We start from the raw sequence: 17500 nt of genomic DNA, 5'->3' as shown, positions 1-17500 counted from the left end.
ACTAAAATGTAGGAACCCAAGACGTTGAATGTTTTTTGCCTTTGTATTATTGTATTTTTATGTTTTTTTATATCATATATATATATATATATATATATATCTTAATCACATATGCATTTTTATGTGTTTTATGAATTTTGTATTTAGGTGCTATGCATATGCTTTTATGAGACTGTTTAAATAATTTGAGTGCCTTGATGTCACATGATTAATCATGGTACTTAAACTGAGTTTTTTAGTTTGATAGACATTACCTGAAGAAGCAGTTTAGTCTGTGAAAGCACTTGTGGTGTCGACAATAAAAGTTTTTTATTGAAACAGGCCATTTTGGAGTCCCTCTATCTTGCTGGATGAATAAATACTTTTAACATTAAATCACAAGCGTGGAATCTCAAAACCTGTAAATAGAGATTGCTGCACAGTGCAGAACAGGAATGTTATTGTTCTCTTCACTCTTCCCTCAGCCTCCATTTTATAACAGTGTAACTCTGAGGAAGTCACTAAACCAGACAGCACTCTCGGCTTGATTTCAAAATTACTAACTTGGTCAACAAATGCAACTAAAATAAAACAAATTACACACCATGTCAGAATATTATAAGGATATCCCATTCCTATAATACAGACCCTTTCCATCTAGTCTCTCTGTTCTTCAAAGTGAAAACTGTCCCTTTGCTACTGAACCATGTTCACCTAAACAAAAGCAAGTATCCCAAGGTCTTCCTGCACCCTTAATTACATTGACTTCTTCTGTCTCTCCCTTTCATCTCTGTTTATGCTTCTATGTGTCCTCCTTGGTTCCCAGGTTAAATTGAAATTCCATGAAGATATAGGCTTTCTAGTAAGCATTACCTGACTTTATTCTCTCTACCGGACCAATTTCTGGATATATATGCAACAGCAGGCACCCACTATGTTCCCAGTCATGTAGTTTCTTGAATCTTTCAGCTACAGTTCTGACAGACAGCACACCTTTTGTAGCACGCGATTTTAATCTTCATAGTTCCCCTTTACCAGTATTTCACGATGTCTGGTATCAGAGGCAACATGGGATATATGCAAATTACCCTTTAAGGATATCAGGTGTTTCAGCTAAATGGCAAGACTGAATGTCCATGACTTTTTCTTTTACTTTTACGTCTATTTATGGGCAATTTCAGACCAATAAAGCTAAACTCCTCTAGCTGTGGACATGCATGTTTCTACCTTCTTATTACATCATTTATTTATTTATTTATTTATTAATTACAGTTTGATGACCGGGATAGTCCAATGGGCCTGAAAGAGTGTGTTTTTAGTGGAGGCCCAGGGAGAAAAGCTCTACAGGATATAAACAATTTTACAAAAGTTATACAAAGGTAAATAAAGTAGTAGAACAGTGAAAAATGCAGATATAATATACAATTTGTTAAAAAAAGACAACATTTCTAATCCTAGGTAATGATTTACAAAAGTGAGATTCATGTAGTCTAAGCACATTAAAAGTACAGGTATTTCAGATGAAAAAAACAAGTAAGTCAAACATTTATGTACAGATTAAAAAAACAAGCTTTTATTTTGAAAGTTAGAAATATGAGGAGAGGACAGAGAAGGTGAGGTGGGAGAGGAAAAAGGTGGTGTGTAGTGGAGAAAGGGAGTGGGTTGGGGGAAGTTTATGATGTATAGGGTAGGAGAGGAAGTAGATGCAAAGGGTGAGAGCGCACAGTGATAGAAGGTTGAGGTATATAGTGTTAAAGAGTTTATGTGGTATGGGTACCGGAACATTCCCACTATGAAAGGAGGTGAGATTGGAAAAGAGCTTTGAAGTTTGAGTGGCTCTGAGTATTTTGAAGGGTGGTAGGGAGAGAATTCCAAAGTTTAGCTAGGGAGCAGGATAATAGTAGGTGGCCAGGGGGTTGACAAGGCTTATATATGTTTAGAAGATTGTGGTTTTCTGATCTTAGAGAGTGGTTGTGAATGTAGGGGGTTAAGGAAGTGGACAGAGAAGGACAACTAGAAGGTTTGAATATGAGCTTGTGAGCAGTAGTAAGTCTAAAGAGTTTGAGGTAGTTAGGAAGTTCAAGCCATTTCAGGGAGTGGAGAGAGAGACAGTGATGTGATGAGTTTCTGGAAATGGTGGTAAATTTGGAGATTTTATTGTAACAGGCTTCCAACCTGGCCTGTAAGCCTAGTTGAAGATTAGTGAATGGGGGGGGGGGTGCCATACATAAGACAGGGAAGAAGGTAAGTAGAGGTAAGGGTGTGTCTGGTGGATGGGGTAAGGTAATGATTGTGTTTATACAGAAGACCTAGTTTTTGGTGAGTTTTTTTGATATTAGGTTTGGATACAGATGTCAAATTTTAGATTTTCATCAATTATGACACTGAGCAGTTTGGTATGTGATACTATTTCTATGGGCAAGGTTTATGGAGTCTAGAAAGGAGAGGAGGGCAGTGATGGATGGAAACCATGTTTATGATACCCATAAACAAAAGGATGTCTACAAAATATCAGTTGGGTATGACAACCCTGTGTTTCCAAAAGTCAAACACTTCTCTTATGCTGTGCTGTTGATGCCATAAGAAGGTAGAAACATGCATGTCTACAGCTAGAGGAGTTTTGCTTTATTGGCCTGAAATTGTCCATAAATAGACTTAAAAGTAAAAGAAAAAGTCATGGACATTCAGTCTTGCCATTTAGCTGAAACACCTGATATCCTTTAAGGGTAATTTGCATATATCCCATGTTGCCTCTGATACAAGAGGTTTAAGATAACACACAGTGGAAAGTCTAGCTTTGCTAGAATTTTCTTTTTGTGTTTTTTAACCAATTGGATTTCCTGTGTGACCTTATTACTCATTGTTTTAGTACTTCACAATGTGTCATTTTATCCTGCTAACTTTGATACTTAAAACTAGCTTTGATACTGAAAACTTGGATGGAGAAGTAGTGCAGTGGTAGTGCTGTCACCTCACAGCAAGAGGTTCTCCAGTTCAATTCTCAGCTGAGTGCCTTCTGTGTAGAGTCTGCATGTCCTCCTTGCATTCATGTGGGTTTTCTCTGGGTACTCCAGTTTCCTCCCACATTACAAAGACATGCATCTGGAGCACTTTTCCCTGGGCCTCCAATGAAAATTGGCTTTGTTCCAAGTCGGACTTTCCAGGTAAACAATTATTAAATAAAATAAAAAAAAAAAATTAAAACTGATTCCTTTCTTCAGTACAAAATATGTGCATTTGTCAAGAGTTCATATTCTTAAAGCAGCTGTACGATCCTACAGATGATTGGTATACTGTCAAAAGGCAAGACATATTTTTCTAAATATGAGAAGTGGCTGGAAATGGACAATAACTTTCTTGTTCTTTGGAGGGTTTATCCACAGAACCATTCTAAACATGAAGTGTCCAACAGTATTTTCATTAGGTTTGTAGCAGTGCCAAAAGCTAAAAGACAGCACTGCAATACTGTTGCATTTATTGGACGGCTAACCTAATTTCTCAGCTCCCTACAACTTTATTTTATGCTTCAGAAAAAGTGGCCATCAGGGACAGAGTGAACCAAAAGCAGCATACTACAGATTACAGAAATATATGTGACAGATGCTCCCACTAGAATTTAGGAAGTATGACAAAATGCATAACTCAAACATAGATAGTAACCGCAAGCAGTAGCACTGCTGAGAAATGAAGAAAACATTCAGTATTATATTTTAAAAATATCCCTTATTTAGGATTCAGACTATTTCTTAAATGGAACTCTGGAATACAATATTGTAAACTAGTGCTACTCATATAAAAATGGTAAACTATTCTGAGGAGAAAAAAGTAAAGAAATAGTGTTATTAAGGGGTCCTTCATGGAAGCATGGAAAAGTTGACTAAAATTGGTGAAGGAAAGTGAGAGAGAGAGAGAGAGAGAGAACAGAGATATAAAATTTAGGATGGGCAATGTGCAAAATAGAGTTCACCATCATTCAAGTAAGGACAACAGAAGGGCAGCCATCCCAGTGGCATATTGAGATAAAGCCCCAGCTACTGTCCAGGTGACCCAGGTTCAGGTAGAAGCTTGGGCAATTGACAGTGATAGCAGGGAGGATGGGTGGTGCCTATCTTTGGAGGAATGTGGCTCCTAGCTGGCTGTACCTGCAATTCCCATGCCAAAGGACAGAGGTATCAAGAGACTGAAGGAGCTAGTACACAGAAGGGCATGCATGCACTGTGGCTGCTAAAGTCAGTGATGGTAGATACTGTCTGATATGTGAATTACAGTGCATGTGTAGGCATGAGGGGAACACTGGAAGTCTCTGCAGTGTCACAAGTTTTTATGTCATCACCAGGGGAGGCATTAGGGCCTACTAAAAAATTCCTCCACTATCTAGAGCACAAACATGATGCCCATATACAAGCTCCCAAAAGGCCAGATCTGAAGATGGTCCTCACTGTCAGAGAATAAATGAATGAATGAATGGTCCACGTGCCATTTGGAAAAGCTTGCTAGTCAGCAACCAAATGGAAGAAAAAGACAGCGAAAAAAAAAAGAAAAACAAAAAAGGAAGGCAGAAATGACATTGTTTACATACAGGGCACTAGTAGTGTTGCTCATGTTGAAAGGTAGTTAGGTAGTTAGTAAAGGCTTTTGGAAGGATTCTATTCATTTTAAAGAAACACATTGTCATGAAACCTAATGGTCAGACATGCTTGATTAAATTTCACATGACTGAAACACAATTGTTAAACACATTTTACTGATACAATTTGTAATCCCTAACTATGGGCAGTTCTGTGGGGCGGTGGTTAGCATTGTCACTTCACAGCAAGTGGTTCTCCAGTTTGATTCTTATCTGGGTGTATTCTGTGCAGAGTCTGTATGCCCTCCTTGCATTTGTGTGAGCTTCCTATATTTCAAAGACATACATCTGCAATGTTTCTTCCCAGGACTCTTCTGAAACTGGGCTCTGTCCCAGTTGGACCTTCCTGGTAAACAAATGTTAACTAAATAAAAAAATAAATAAACTACCTGCACATAGTTATAAGCAACCTTCATGACAAGAACTTTGTGAAATTTTAACTCATAAACATCAGATGCATTCCTATTATGCAGTAGAATACAATTTTACCAAAAATAAAAAAAATGCTAGTTTTTGTTTAGGCTTCATTCCGTGCTCAGGATCTGGAATTATGACTTGAGAGGGTGCTTAGGTGACCACATCAGGCTGACACTGGCATAGTTCTACAAATAAGCACAGCAAATCACACTGCAACAAAATCATTATTGCAAAGGTACAAGGATAAGTACTTCAGGATAGAATTGGTTGCAGCCCTTCAGGTACGGCAGCATACCAGTATGTTCCGTCATACAATGGTAAATTTGGTATTCAATAAGTTATTTTATTGATTTCATAAGGAAGGGGATCAATAAAGCCAAGTGAATTCATAGAACCTGCAAGCACATTTAGTTATTTAAGTTTGACTGACCTCTATTACCATGCACTTTCCTGTTTTGCCGATTCCCTAAGCTGTGTTGATAGCATTCATTTTGAGAAGCTTCTTGTGATACCACATGCTATTTTTGGCATGTTAGTTCTGACACTATCTTGTAATGTTATTCTCAGCTCTGTTAGTTACCAGAGCTTTAAGCATATATTTTGGCATCATACAGTTTCCTGACATAATAGTTTAGTCTTTTGTTCCCTTGCAGCAGTTAATATGTTAATATATTATATATAATATATTATATATTATAATATGTATCTTAAAACGGTCACCTCTAGCTTGTTCTTTATACTATTGCATTTTAACCAAGGAAATTTTATTTTTTCATTTTTTGTATGGATGAAAATGTATGCCGTTATAATTTACATAATAACTGAGAAAACAGTCATTTTGACTGTTCCAACATAGCCACAGTTTCCACTTTCATAAACTTATCCCGAGTAAACACTTAGAACATAGTTGTAGTGTTTCTCAAAACTAAGGTACCCAACTGTGATCTGACATGCTGTTGTTTTATTACCCCTTGCTTTTGTTCCTTGTATTAATCTTCTCTATTATGTTTTCTAACTAAATTTTCATACATTTGCAAATGTCAGCCAGATTAAATGCGTCTATATTATAACCTCGAATGATTAAAAGAGCGAACGCGCTTTAATCTACCCCTGAAAATCAAAAGCATTAAATCCTAAACACACAGAACAGCAATTTTTTTCGCAGGGAAAAAAATGGCTGCTCCGCCAAAAAAAATCCAAACACAAAATAAAGTGAGGGGCTTTACCCCCCACACCTCCCATACTTAAATATACCAACTCCGAGATTGCACCACAGTGGAGGAAATGGCAAAGTCCTGAAAATGGCCCAGTGATTTTTTTCGCTGTTTCGTGTGTTCAGGATTTAGTGCTTTCAATTTTAAGGGGTTGATTAAAGAGCATTTGCTCTTTTAATTGTTTGAGTTTATATTATAGACCCGATTAAACAACTGATTCCTTTGCACTCCCCATTTTTGTGGGTACTCTATTAATAGTGCATCTTTCTGTAAATGGATTTTTCTTATTATAAGTTGTTTTTTCACCATAGTATTGTAGCAACAGAGTATATTAATCTGGTATGGCTACCTTTGTACTTCAGTTTCTACCATCCAAATCATGTTGTGGGGGTGGAAGGATTAGCTGCCATATTACAGAAAGATGCTTGGGTGACAGACTTTATTGATTATATTAACCATAATGATAACCTGTCAACCCTAACAAGATAATAATGTTAATGTTATCAACACTAACAGCATACACTATTTCGTACACTTGTTTAGCAACCACTTTATCTCTTTTTGTTTCTGACCTGGCCTTCAAAGTCAGGCTAATGATCTAATTTGATACACAGAGAGTGTGTACAGCTTTAAACCATTATACTTAAGACACTTGGATGGCAAGTGGAAGGAAAATAGCAAGCAGCCTATTCCAAACCCATTAAGCCTTCTTGAACAAAAACGGCTGCTCACTAGTCACACATCTTAGCTAAGGATCAGGATTGGTCTGTCCATTTTTGGGCTGTGTTCTATGAGTTTTCTCAATAATTTATATTTACTTCATAAGTTGCAGACATAAAACAGTAAAGCTTTACAGTACATATAAAAAGAGAGATACAATCTGATCACTTCTCTCATGTTACAGCTCACTAATAAAATTTCAGTATTAAGATGCATAGCCCACAAAATCGAGGTATGTGTATCAGTTATTCAAAGCTATCACCTATGCAGACATCAGGAAAGAGTCTTACTGCCATTCTGTTATATTTTGGTATTTTCAGAGCTTCTAACCTAGCAGTAGTGTAAATATCTGTGATGTATCTGATTGTACATTTTCATTCTTAACAGGAAAGAGGAGAACCAAATTGTACAACTGTGTAATACCAATTATTTTCAGGTTGATTTTACACTATTGGTGAGCCTGCTTTGGTGCAACTACATCATTCTTGGACAATTGTACTTTGGTTGGTCTAAAGAGAATATTCTGCTAATAACTAGGTAATTGCACGTTGTGGACTTGACTGGGATGATCCCATTTTGACTTTGCTTTCTTAGCATGAAACCATAATATAAATTAAACAGATCATACATTGTGACTAACTTCTTGAAGGCATTTTAGTTTCAAGCTTCTTTGAAGAAAAGAAACTGAGGTCAGACCACAATATCTTTAAACTATAGCCATGGTAAAGACTGTATTCTTCCTAGATCAATTTCTGCATCCTAGTGCTATTTTTTTAAGACATAGTAGATTAGTAGCTTATCTTTCAAAGTTGAAAATTATGCAGATGATATTTCTTTTGATTTTGTCTAGCATTAAAGACTGTATGATTCAGCTCCTACCCAGATGTTAGTTTCTCTGTTGAGTTGAACTTCTGGCATCCATGTTTCAAACACATAATAAGCAGGTGACGATTGGAGATCTGGTTATAACCTCCTGTGTAGTGCATACAGCTTCATGTGCTCCACGTACTGCCAGTTACAGAAAAAGATGTAGGAGTGAGAATTTTTTTTTACAGCACTGAAGCCATAAAACATTTAGTGCAGCAACACAGAGTGTGGGCTGAAGATAAGAGTCCCTCTTTGCTCTGCACATTTTTGTGTGTGTGAGACAGTGTAGTATCTAATAGCTTTTTAGGCTGTTTTGGTTTCTCCTTGGTGTCTGACACTGGCTGACCTTAAGCTATATCGTGACAACAGAGATTTACAGTACTGGGAGGAGCTTACGAAGTTTAACAGCATTTTGTTAAGTTGTTCATTGACCAACAAAATTCGCCTGTTATATCACAAACTGGATCCATAAACCTGAGATACTGACTCCTTAGATCAACTTGTTCAAATGCACTATTAAAAACATAAAGTGTGAGACACTGTCTTTCTAGATCATCAAATTTACTAAGAGTAACCACAATATGGTAACCTCCCCCCCAAAAAAATAAATAAATAACATTATTACAAAGACTAGAATATCATATGCCCAACTATAACTGCTGTATCATAAAAGTATTAGTCTTAAATGTATTAATAAGCAACCGTAGCTGACCAAAGTATCTTGGCCAGTAGAACTTACCCTTTATTAACATATTTAAACAACAATGTACAAAAATAATTTTATTTTAGACTTTACAAATTATTATTGCATGCACCAGTACTGCATTTAACTGTGAATGATGCCACTTCCTATATGCAATTATTTCTATTATGCAACTGAAGAGACAAAAATATCAATCTCTAGTGAGATGAATAAATGTGTATGATACATGCATGCCATAGTCTATTAGTAAGGAATGTTTTCTAACCAGAATTTTGTCATGCCATTCATGCTTCCTTTCATACAGTTCTGCAAACTGCTCGGGGAAGTCCATTTTCATGACTAAAGAGAATTAAAAATGAGCTGTGAGCATCAATGACAGAAGACAAGCTGTCTGCACTTGGCATTATGTAAACAGAAAGTGATAGACTGTGTAATTTATCATTTCAGGACATCATTCCTAGCTTCTCATTTAAAAAAGCAAGCAAAAATGTAAATTGATTTTGTATGTTTTAACAGTATGAATCATGTTACACTTTGCAAATCATATTTCATTTTCTGGAAATTACACATTGACATTAGTATTTCACTTTTAGGAAATAAACACATTCTGTCACTGGGAATAATTATGCTTTATTATTTTCCTTAAATAGACGTCTCGAAACTGAATAATTAAAGATGTATTTTAAATTTCTACTAAAGCAACCTTTCCTCCACTCCACATCAGCTTGTTATGCATAAAGTAAAGTTGTGTACACTTACCATAAATGTAGATGTTCGAGTGTATTCACTGTTGCAGTCATCACATTTGGGTTATCCCTTCCAGGGTAGCCCTTGGCCAACATGACTATCAGAGGCTTAGTTTTTCTGTGTCAGTTGCTGTCACTTCAGGACTGACATCATGTTGTCAGTAGTATAAAGTAGGGCAGCAGATGCCATTACATCAGTTTTTCTTGCCCTAACCTGTCAGGAACCCCCAAGTAGGAGCCTGGTTCTGGTAGAAGAACCCCACTGGTAGAAAATAAATATCAATATGTCCCTTGTAAGGAGAGAGAAGAGGAGAAAAAAAAGGAAAAAAGGGGGCTGAAGCGAGGGAAACCAGGACTGCAACAGTGAATACACTCGAACATCTACATTTATGGTAAGTGTACCCAACTGTACTATGTTCTTTGTGTTTCACTGCTGCAGTCATCACATTTGGCTTGATTCCCAAAGCTGGGAAAATGGGTGGAGGCAGTCAAAAGAAACTATGGGCTGGCTAGGATGCCCTGCAAGACTGCAGAGGCAAACCTTCCCTGGATTTGGTGAAGAGAGGCAAGTGGTAATGTTTGGTAAAAGTGTGAACAGATGTCCAGGTGGCAGCCTCCAGGATATCCCTTGTGAGGACTCCTCTGAGGAAAGCTGCAGAGGTGGAGGCTGCCCTGGTGAAGTGAGTTCTGATCCCCTTGGTTGGAGGCTTTCTGTGTTGTTTGTAGCAGAAATGGATGCAGTGTGCTGTCTATCTGGAAATGGTTTGTTTGGAGATGGCTTTGCCTTCTGCTCCAGTAGCAAAGCTAACCAGCAATTGATCAGACTTTCTGAATGATTTGGTCCTATCTAGATAGAATCTGAGCTGTCTGTGCACAAGTAGAGAGTGCAGGATCATTTCCCCTTTGTTCTGGGGATTAGGAAAAAAAGGTGGGCAAATGAATGGATTGGTTGAAAGCCACACTGGACACTACCTTGGGCATGAAGGATGGGTTAATCCTGAAGGAGACCCTGTCAGTATGGAAGATGATGAAGGGTTCCACAGCCATGAGTACTTTCAGCTTGGAGACTCTTCTGGCTGAAGTGATGGCCAGAAGGAAAGCTGCCTTCCAGGAGAGAAATATTAGCTCTGCAGAAGAGGCTTGTTTGAAAAGGGGCAGGGTGAGCTTCTCCAACACAAAGTTAAGGTCTCAAGCTTGGGTTGGTGCTCTTTTATGTAGTTTCAAATTGTTAGCCCCTCTTAGGAGCTGTCTGATAAAAGGGTGTGAGAAAAGGAGCTGCTCAGTAGAAAAATGAGCAGAGATAGCAGAGGCATGAATTTTAATAGAGGAAAAAGAGAGGCCACTGTGTAACAGGTCAGCTAAGTAATCCAGGATGAGAGGGAGAGAGGGCAGTGCCATGCTGGCTCCCTTAGCCTAAATCCAGGTGCAGAATCTTTTCCATTTGTCAGCATAAGACTTTCTAGTGCTAGGGAATCTGGCCTCATGTATAACATCTAGAACCTGTGTACTGAGGTTGGCAGATTGATCGGGGATTAGGGAATAAGCCAAGCTGCAAAATTGAGAGTCTGCAATTGGGAATGCATGAATTCCCCTTCCCTCTGGGTAAGGAGGTTTGGAAGCTGAGGAAGATGCCATGGTGGTAGTGGGGACAGGCTGTGCAGCAAAGGGTACTAGTGCTGGTGAGGCCAGTCTGGAGCTATAAGGATTGTCTTTGGTTTTTCCTCCTTTATCTTGATCAGCACCCTGGGGATGAGAGGTAGTGGAGGAAAGGCATAGACCGATAGAGTGACCCAGGGGAAGGACAGGGCATCCACTTTTCATGCCATGCAGTGATGGTCCCTGGTGCAGAATTTGCTGAGCTGATGGTATGTGTGGGAGGCAAGGAGGTCGACCTTCAGGGTGCCCCATGTTTTGAGTTATTAGGGTTAAGGTTTTTCTGTTGCGCTACCACTCATAGGGGTCCAGAAGATTAATGCTTAATTGGTCTGCCAGAGAGTTAAGAAAACCTGGTAGGAATTGTGTTAGCAGGTGGAGTTGCATGGCAGAGGCTGTGTGCCAAAGGGTCATGGCCACCCTGCATAGAGGGTAGGAGTGAGTTCCTCCCTGCTTGTTGATATGCCACATAACAATGGTGTTGTCTGTTTTGATCAGGAGAGTGAGTCCCTGGGGAGAGAAGGGGCTTGAAAGCTATCAAGGCATGCTGGACAGCCATCATCTCTTTTTGTTTAATGTGCAGATGGGTTTGCTGTGGGCTCCATTGGCCCTGTATGCACCTACCATCCAGGTGTGCACCCCAGGCAAAGTCCGATACATCTGTGGTGAGGGTCTGGGTGGCGGGGGTGGCGAGAAAGGTAGTCCCTTGTTGTGGGAGCATGCTATTGCCCACCAAGGAAAATCTTTTTTGAGGCAAAGAATTATAGGTATAAGAGTCTCCAGGTCTTGGGAGTGTTGACACCAAAGCCTTTTTAGGTACCACTAAAGTTTCCTCATATGCAGTCTGGCATATGGAATGAGTAGTATGCAAGATGCCATGAACTCCAGAGCTTGCAGGATTTTCCTTGTAGATAGCTGGGGTCTGGTGGCTAGTTGATAGAAGTAGGCCGTCAGGAAAATTTGCTTTTCTGGTGTAAGGAATGCCATCTAGGGTGCTGTGTCCAGGCTTGCTCCCAGGAATATAATCCTTTGGGTGGGCACATGTTTAGATTTCTTTTCATTGATAGTGTACCCTAGGGAGGTTAGTAGGGACTTTACAAAAGCCAGGTGCTTGAGCAGCTCTTCCTTGCTGTCTGCCTGAATCAGGCAGTCATCTAAGTATGAGGAAATCTGGATTATCCTTTGTCTGCAAAAAGCAATGGCCAGAGCCAGAGATTTTGTGAAAACTCTGGGAGCAGTAGATAAGCCAAAGACAAGCACAGAGAATAGAAAGTGCTGAGATCCTGTCCTGAAATGGAGATATTTTCTGCATGATTCCCTGATAGGAATGTGGAGGTAGGCCTATTTTAGATCCAGGGTGGCTAGCCAAGCATCTTTGGACAGCATGGGTAGCAGCTGCTGGAGGGTGAGCATTCTGAATTTGGGATCACCAGGAAGGTGTTTAGAATGGATAGATAGAGAATGGGGCACCAGGTGCCCCTTTTCCTGGGTACCAGAAAGAGTCTGGAGTAAAAACCTTGGCCTTTCTCTTCTGTAGGAACGGGCTCTACTGCCATCATTGACAGCAGGGAAAGACTTGCTTTTGCACCTCTGCCCACTGGTTTGGAGGTAGATCTGGGAACCCTTTTGGGGTTGGAAGGGTGTGGAAGGAAAATTTGTATCTCTGGGACACTATGTTGAGAACCTAGCAGTCGTTGGTAATGGTGTCCCAGGTGCTTGCGTGAAAGGAGAGTTTTCCTCCTAGGGGTAAGTGAAGGTGGTCAAAGGGAGGGGGGTGGAGGTGAGTCATTGTGAGTTCTTACCATGGTTTTGAAGTGGAGGTAGTCCACTGTTTAGATCTCTGCATTCCCTGTGGTTGCTACCTAGGGGGTCTGGTTCCCCAGAGTCTGGGCTGAACTGGCTTAGCGGGAGCAGGAAAGGACCAGTGCTTGGTGGGACAATGTCTGCTGCACTTGGGTGACTGGACCTGTAAAAAGTCCTTAACTGTCTGCATAGAGTTTTCTTTTTCTTCCATCTTTTTTAAGACCTCTTCTGCCTTGGTGCCAATTAAGTTGTCTTTGTGCAAGGGGACATCCAACAATTTAGATTTGACATGGTCTGGCAAGGGCTGTTCCTTAAGCCATGCATGCCTTCTAATGACAGATCCAGTGACTGCTGCCCTTTAAGAAGCTTCTAGGGCATCAAAACCACAGTGCAAGGTGTGTTAAGTTACTTGACTTGCAGAATGCAGTAAGTCTTGTAACTCTTTAGATTCTGCACAAGCAGGAAAGGAAGACATTTTTTGTTTGAGGAGTTCCAGAGTATGCTGCTGAAATTTTAACATATGGAACTGACAATTTAGTGCCCTGATAGCAAGAGTAGCTGAGGTGTATAATTTTTTTACCCCATCTGTCTAGTGCTCGGGAATCCCTTTCTTAGGGGGTTGGATTCTTAGCAGAGGTTGCTTTAATTCTTTTAGGCCCTGGTGAAATAGCCTCAGGGTCAGCAGTAGGATATTTTTAAAAAAAAATGTGTGAGTCAGGTACTCTGTAGTACCTGTATGATTTTCTGGCTGTAGGAGGGAGAATGTCAGGAATCAAGCTGGATTCTAGGAAAACATCCTCCACAACATCCAGGACTGGGAGGATAGCCAAGGGTCTGTGTTGTGGAAGATGTAAGAATTCCCTGAGTCTCTTTATAGACTGAAGGTAGTCCTGACTCTCCCATTGAAAATGCTCCTTTAAGGTATGAAGGGTTTCTCCAAAGGAAAAATCCTCTGGGGAGAGGCTGAAGGGATGGAATCCTCTGCATCAGAATCCTCATAACTAGAGAGGGGTTGCAAATCTTCATATCCAGATGCATCAGAGTCATAAGACTCTTGTTCAGACAAAACTACAGGGGACAGACCTCTCTTCCTTTTGGAGGGGGTAGCCTGGCTTCCCCTAATCAGCATGATAAGGTCTTTCACCATTTTAAGCATTTGAGGCTCAGGTAAGAAAGCAGGTGACTGAGATTGGGTCATCGGTTTCTTGGGTGTCATTTGTACCCTGGGCCTAAGAAACTCGGTCATTTTAGAAACAACAGTAGTTGTGAAAGAAGACGTCGGTCTGTGTCGAGAATCGGTAGTGCGAAGGACTAAAAAGTTATGTAAATGTTTGCGTACAATGGTAACGTTGTTCTGAAGAAGCCCACATGTAGTGGGTGAAAGCGCTAAACCATTTTCTGTGTGTTTTAACTGAACAAGTGGATCTTAGTTCGTTTGTTAATAAAAGGAAAATATTTCAGGTGTTTGCACAGCGATTCCTCTGTGTTCGTAACGTTGCTTTTACAAAGAAACTAGTGTTATCTGTTGGGTTCAATGTTATAACTATTCTGTGGTTGTATCTGTATATACCTATATCAATATATATGTGTATATATATATATATATATATATATATATATATACATATATATATATATATATATATGTATATATACATATATATATATATATATATATATATATATATATATATATATATATATATAATTACCTTTACTTGCCCAACTGAGCAGGAGAGCGAAGACTATAAGTCTGAGATGGAGACAAAACGACCGGAAACCTGTAATTAATGAATCTCCATAGCACCAAAACCTGAAATGCTGAAGAAGCAATTGCGTATGTCTCAAACCACTGTTATGACTCCAGATTGTGCAGCAGTCATAAGAACACATCCGACAACAAAACCGGACAATAAAAACAAACATATACCTTCACCCAAGCTTTAAGCATACCTCTGTCAAAGAAAGAGCAAGAAGGCCTGGGTAAGGTCATTATCTTTTGGGGAACTGGAAGTGAATGGTGAAAGAGGCTTATTTTGATTGCCACAAGATAAGCTGATAGGGAAGAATGAAGATTGGTTAGGTGTGTCTATGGTCAGGATTAGGGAGGCAATGGTGCTCTTGGATTTGATGAATTTTGCTAGCAGGGCACAGAGCCAGGGAGATTTTTTATGAAGTCATTTGTAATCTTGCTGTGGGACAGTAAGAAAAAAAGCATTATAGACAGAGAGTCAGCAAATTGGTCTAAGCAAATTTTTAACATTTAGAAGGTGTTCCTAGTACACCTCAATGGGATGAAGATGTGTCAGGATGACATGGCGTCATCTAATGATCTGCAGGTGTATATAGAAGCAGCTATAGAGCTGGCCATAGGAGCATACTTTCAAAGAAAGTGGTTTGCACCAGGTGGCCTAAGCAGTGGCCAGAGTAGGTGAGGAAGTGCATTACTTTTTTAGAGGTAATGCCAATTTGGGTAGTAACTGTAGTCTGGAAGCAATTTTGTCAAATAAAATGGTTGTTTTTAATTCAGACAATGAGGTGGTGGCTTAGGAGTTCTCTAGGAAGCATGCCTAGAGTTCAGAGTTTGCTTAGAAAATTGTTTTTGCAGTGGCTGAGCTTTAATTTGTCTTTGACGGTTAAATGTATAGATGGCAGGTTTAATATAGGGGCTGATATTTTATCATGGTTTCAGTTCTGCAGGTTTCATTCTGTCATGTCAAAGGTTGAGGTACAGCTGACAGTGACCTGAGAAGAGGTGTGGCCTTGGGTGTGGATGCAAAGTTCTCAGGTAAGGTTGATTAGATGAAACGATGATTGATTTTAGGAGAGGTAAAAGGTTGGGAAAGACTGAGAATGTTGTCAATTGACAAGTGACAAGGGGTGGATAATAACTGGGCAACTGGTTTCATAGTTTCATAGTAGTGTACTAGGCTATCTGCCCGGGGGGGGCATAAGCCTAGCCTACAGTGATGTGGTGTAACTACCCCACCCTATATATATAAGTCGCCTCCTCTAGTGGTGACACATGTGGGAGTTATTTATTTAGTAAACTATACCTCTGTCAGTGACACCAGTGGAGTGACTCCAGGGTAAACTTCTCACGATCATCCATGCATTTGAGATTTTTCTTGAACAATGAAGATGAAGGGCTCTGTCTCACAACTGGGATTTTTTTTTGTGTGTTATGAATCTATCCCTGTTATGAATCTATCCCCTAGCATGTCCTATTCTATTCATATTTGTGCAGAGAAATCTTTAGCTACTAATTTTGGTTTTGGATTTTGGATTTTTTTGAGATGGAGCATGTCCATCAATCCTGGGTGGACATCCCCCATGTTAGGCACCTTAGGCACAAATCACCTCTGAGCAGGCGGCTTTGGCTCTTCAATTAGTGGGTTTTCTTTAATCCTGGCTGGATAGGGCATGAGTTGGAGACTGCTCTTACTTCTTGGGTCTTGGTCTTCTGGGGTGTGCAATGTGTTGCATGTGCGGTATCCATGCATCCCATTATTCAATTATAGGCAAAAATGGAGCCTATATAGGGGATATGATGACCTTGTGAGATCCTTTGATAGATCATGGATGAATGGAATTCATGATGAGCAATATGGTCTGACCACTTTGGCAACATCTTTGGCAACATAGTTGAATCCCAGAGGTCCTGATCCCCCAGGTCTCCCCAGGTCTTCGGATACTTCTTCAGTGGTCAGTGGGTTATTTGTTCACATTGATTTATTTTGACTTGGTTTTCCCAAAGGGGATGACTATACATTTTTGGTTGTAAGTTTGGGAATGGATTCGGCACCAGTTGTCCGTTTCTCAGTGACCTTTCTGTAGGATGTGTGCAGTCAGCAGATCTGCAAACTTTGTGTCAGTCAGTCATCAATCTTTTTGTCAGCTCTGAGAAGTAATGCCGTACCAACTTTCACATCTAGTACTGAGCCCGAATAAGTGGACCCAGACTGGAAGCCCTGTGGGACACCACTCTGGTAGTTTTTTTGGGACATATGGTTTGCAATTTTTTTAACATGGGTTCTGTTTTTTTACATTTTTGCTACATCATGTGAGACGATGGGTTACATTTTAGGCTGCTGGTGCTGTCAAATGAAGTCCAAGTAGGCAGTTGTTGAGGTTTTATGGGGTGTCAGAATTAGTTGATGGATAATGAGCAACACTCACTTTTTTTCCCTATGAACAGACTTTAAGGGTGAGTGAGTTGGATAGTCATCTGTCTAGAGGTGGTGGTTGCATGACTGAGGATGCAATGTTAATTTGGTTAAGGGATTCTTAAATGGAACAGCCCAGTAAAGGTGAGCAGATATTTTTGTCTCAAAGCAATGAGAAATTGCTGTATCTTGTGCACTAGGATTTAGTATGATGTAGATTGTGGGAGATCAGAATTTGTTTATTTTTCATCACTGGCAGGGTGCAGTGGTAAGTCTGAGACAGTTTTGTGGCAGTATTAGAGAGTCAAGTTATTTCTAATGGTAGATATTCATTGCATTTATTTTGGATTGGCAGGCTTTCTAATGGGGCATCCTCGGTGATGCAGTGGTTAGCATTGTAACCTCACAGCAAGAGGCTCTCTGGTTCAACTGTCAGCTGGGGTGCCTTCTGTGCGGAGACTGCATGTCCTTCCTGTGGTTGCGTGAGTTTCCTCCAGGTACTCTGGCTTCCTCCCACACTCTCAACTGGCCACAGCTGTGACTGTGTGTATGACTGAGTGGTACGGCTGAACCACCATGGCAGGGCTAGTCACCCAGTTGTATAA

At 40.0% G+C, this 17500-nt stretch overlaps 1 long non-coding RNA gene across 1 annotated transcript in view; it reads right to left on the bottom strand.

The window, feature by feature from the left end:
* Positions 1-17500, bottom strand: part of LOC122793409 — an 83847-nt gene that overhangs the window by 11472 nt on the left and 54875 nt on the right. The window contains exon 3 of the long non-coding RNA XR_006363477.1: positions 8793-8866. This is a non-coding gene — a long non-coding RNA (uncharacterized LOC122793409). The remainder of the gene's footprint in view (positions 1-8792; positions 8867-17500) is intronic.

This window comes from Protopterus annectens, chromosome 2.part0 (genome assembly GCF_019279795.1).
Source record: "Protopterus annectens isolate FY-2018-M chromosome 2.part0, PAN1.0, whole genome shotgun sequence".
Lineage (NCBI taxonomy): Eukaryota > Metazoa > Chordata > Ceratodontiformes > Protopteridae > Protopterus > Protopterus annectens.
The sequence above is the reverse complement of the archived record's forward strand: the minus strand, read 5'-3'. Positions and strand labels throughout refer to the sequence as shown.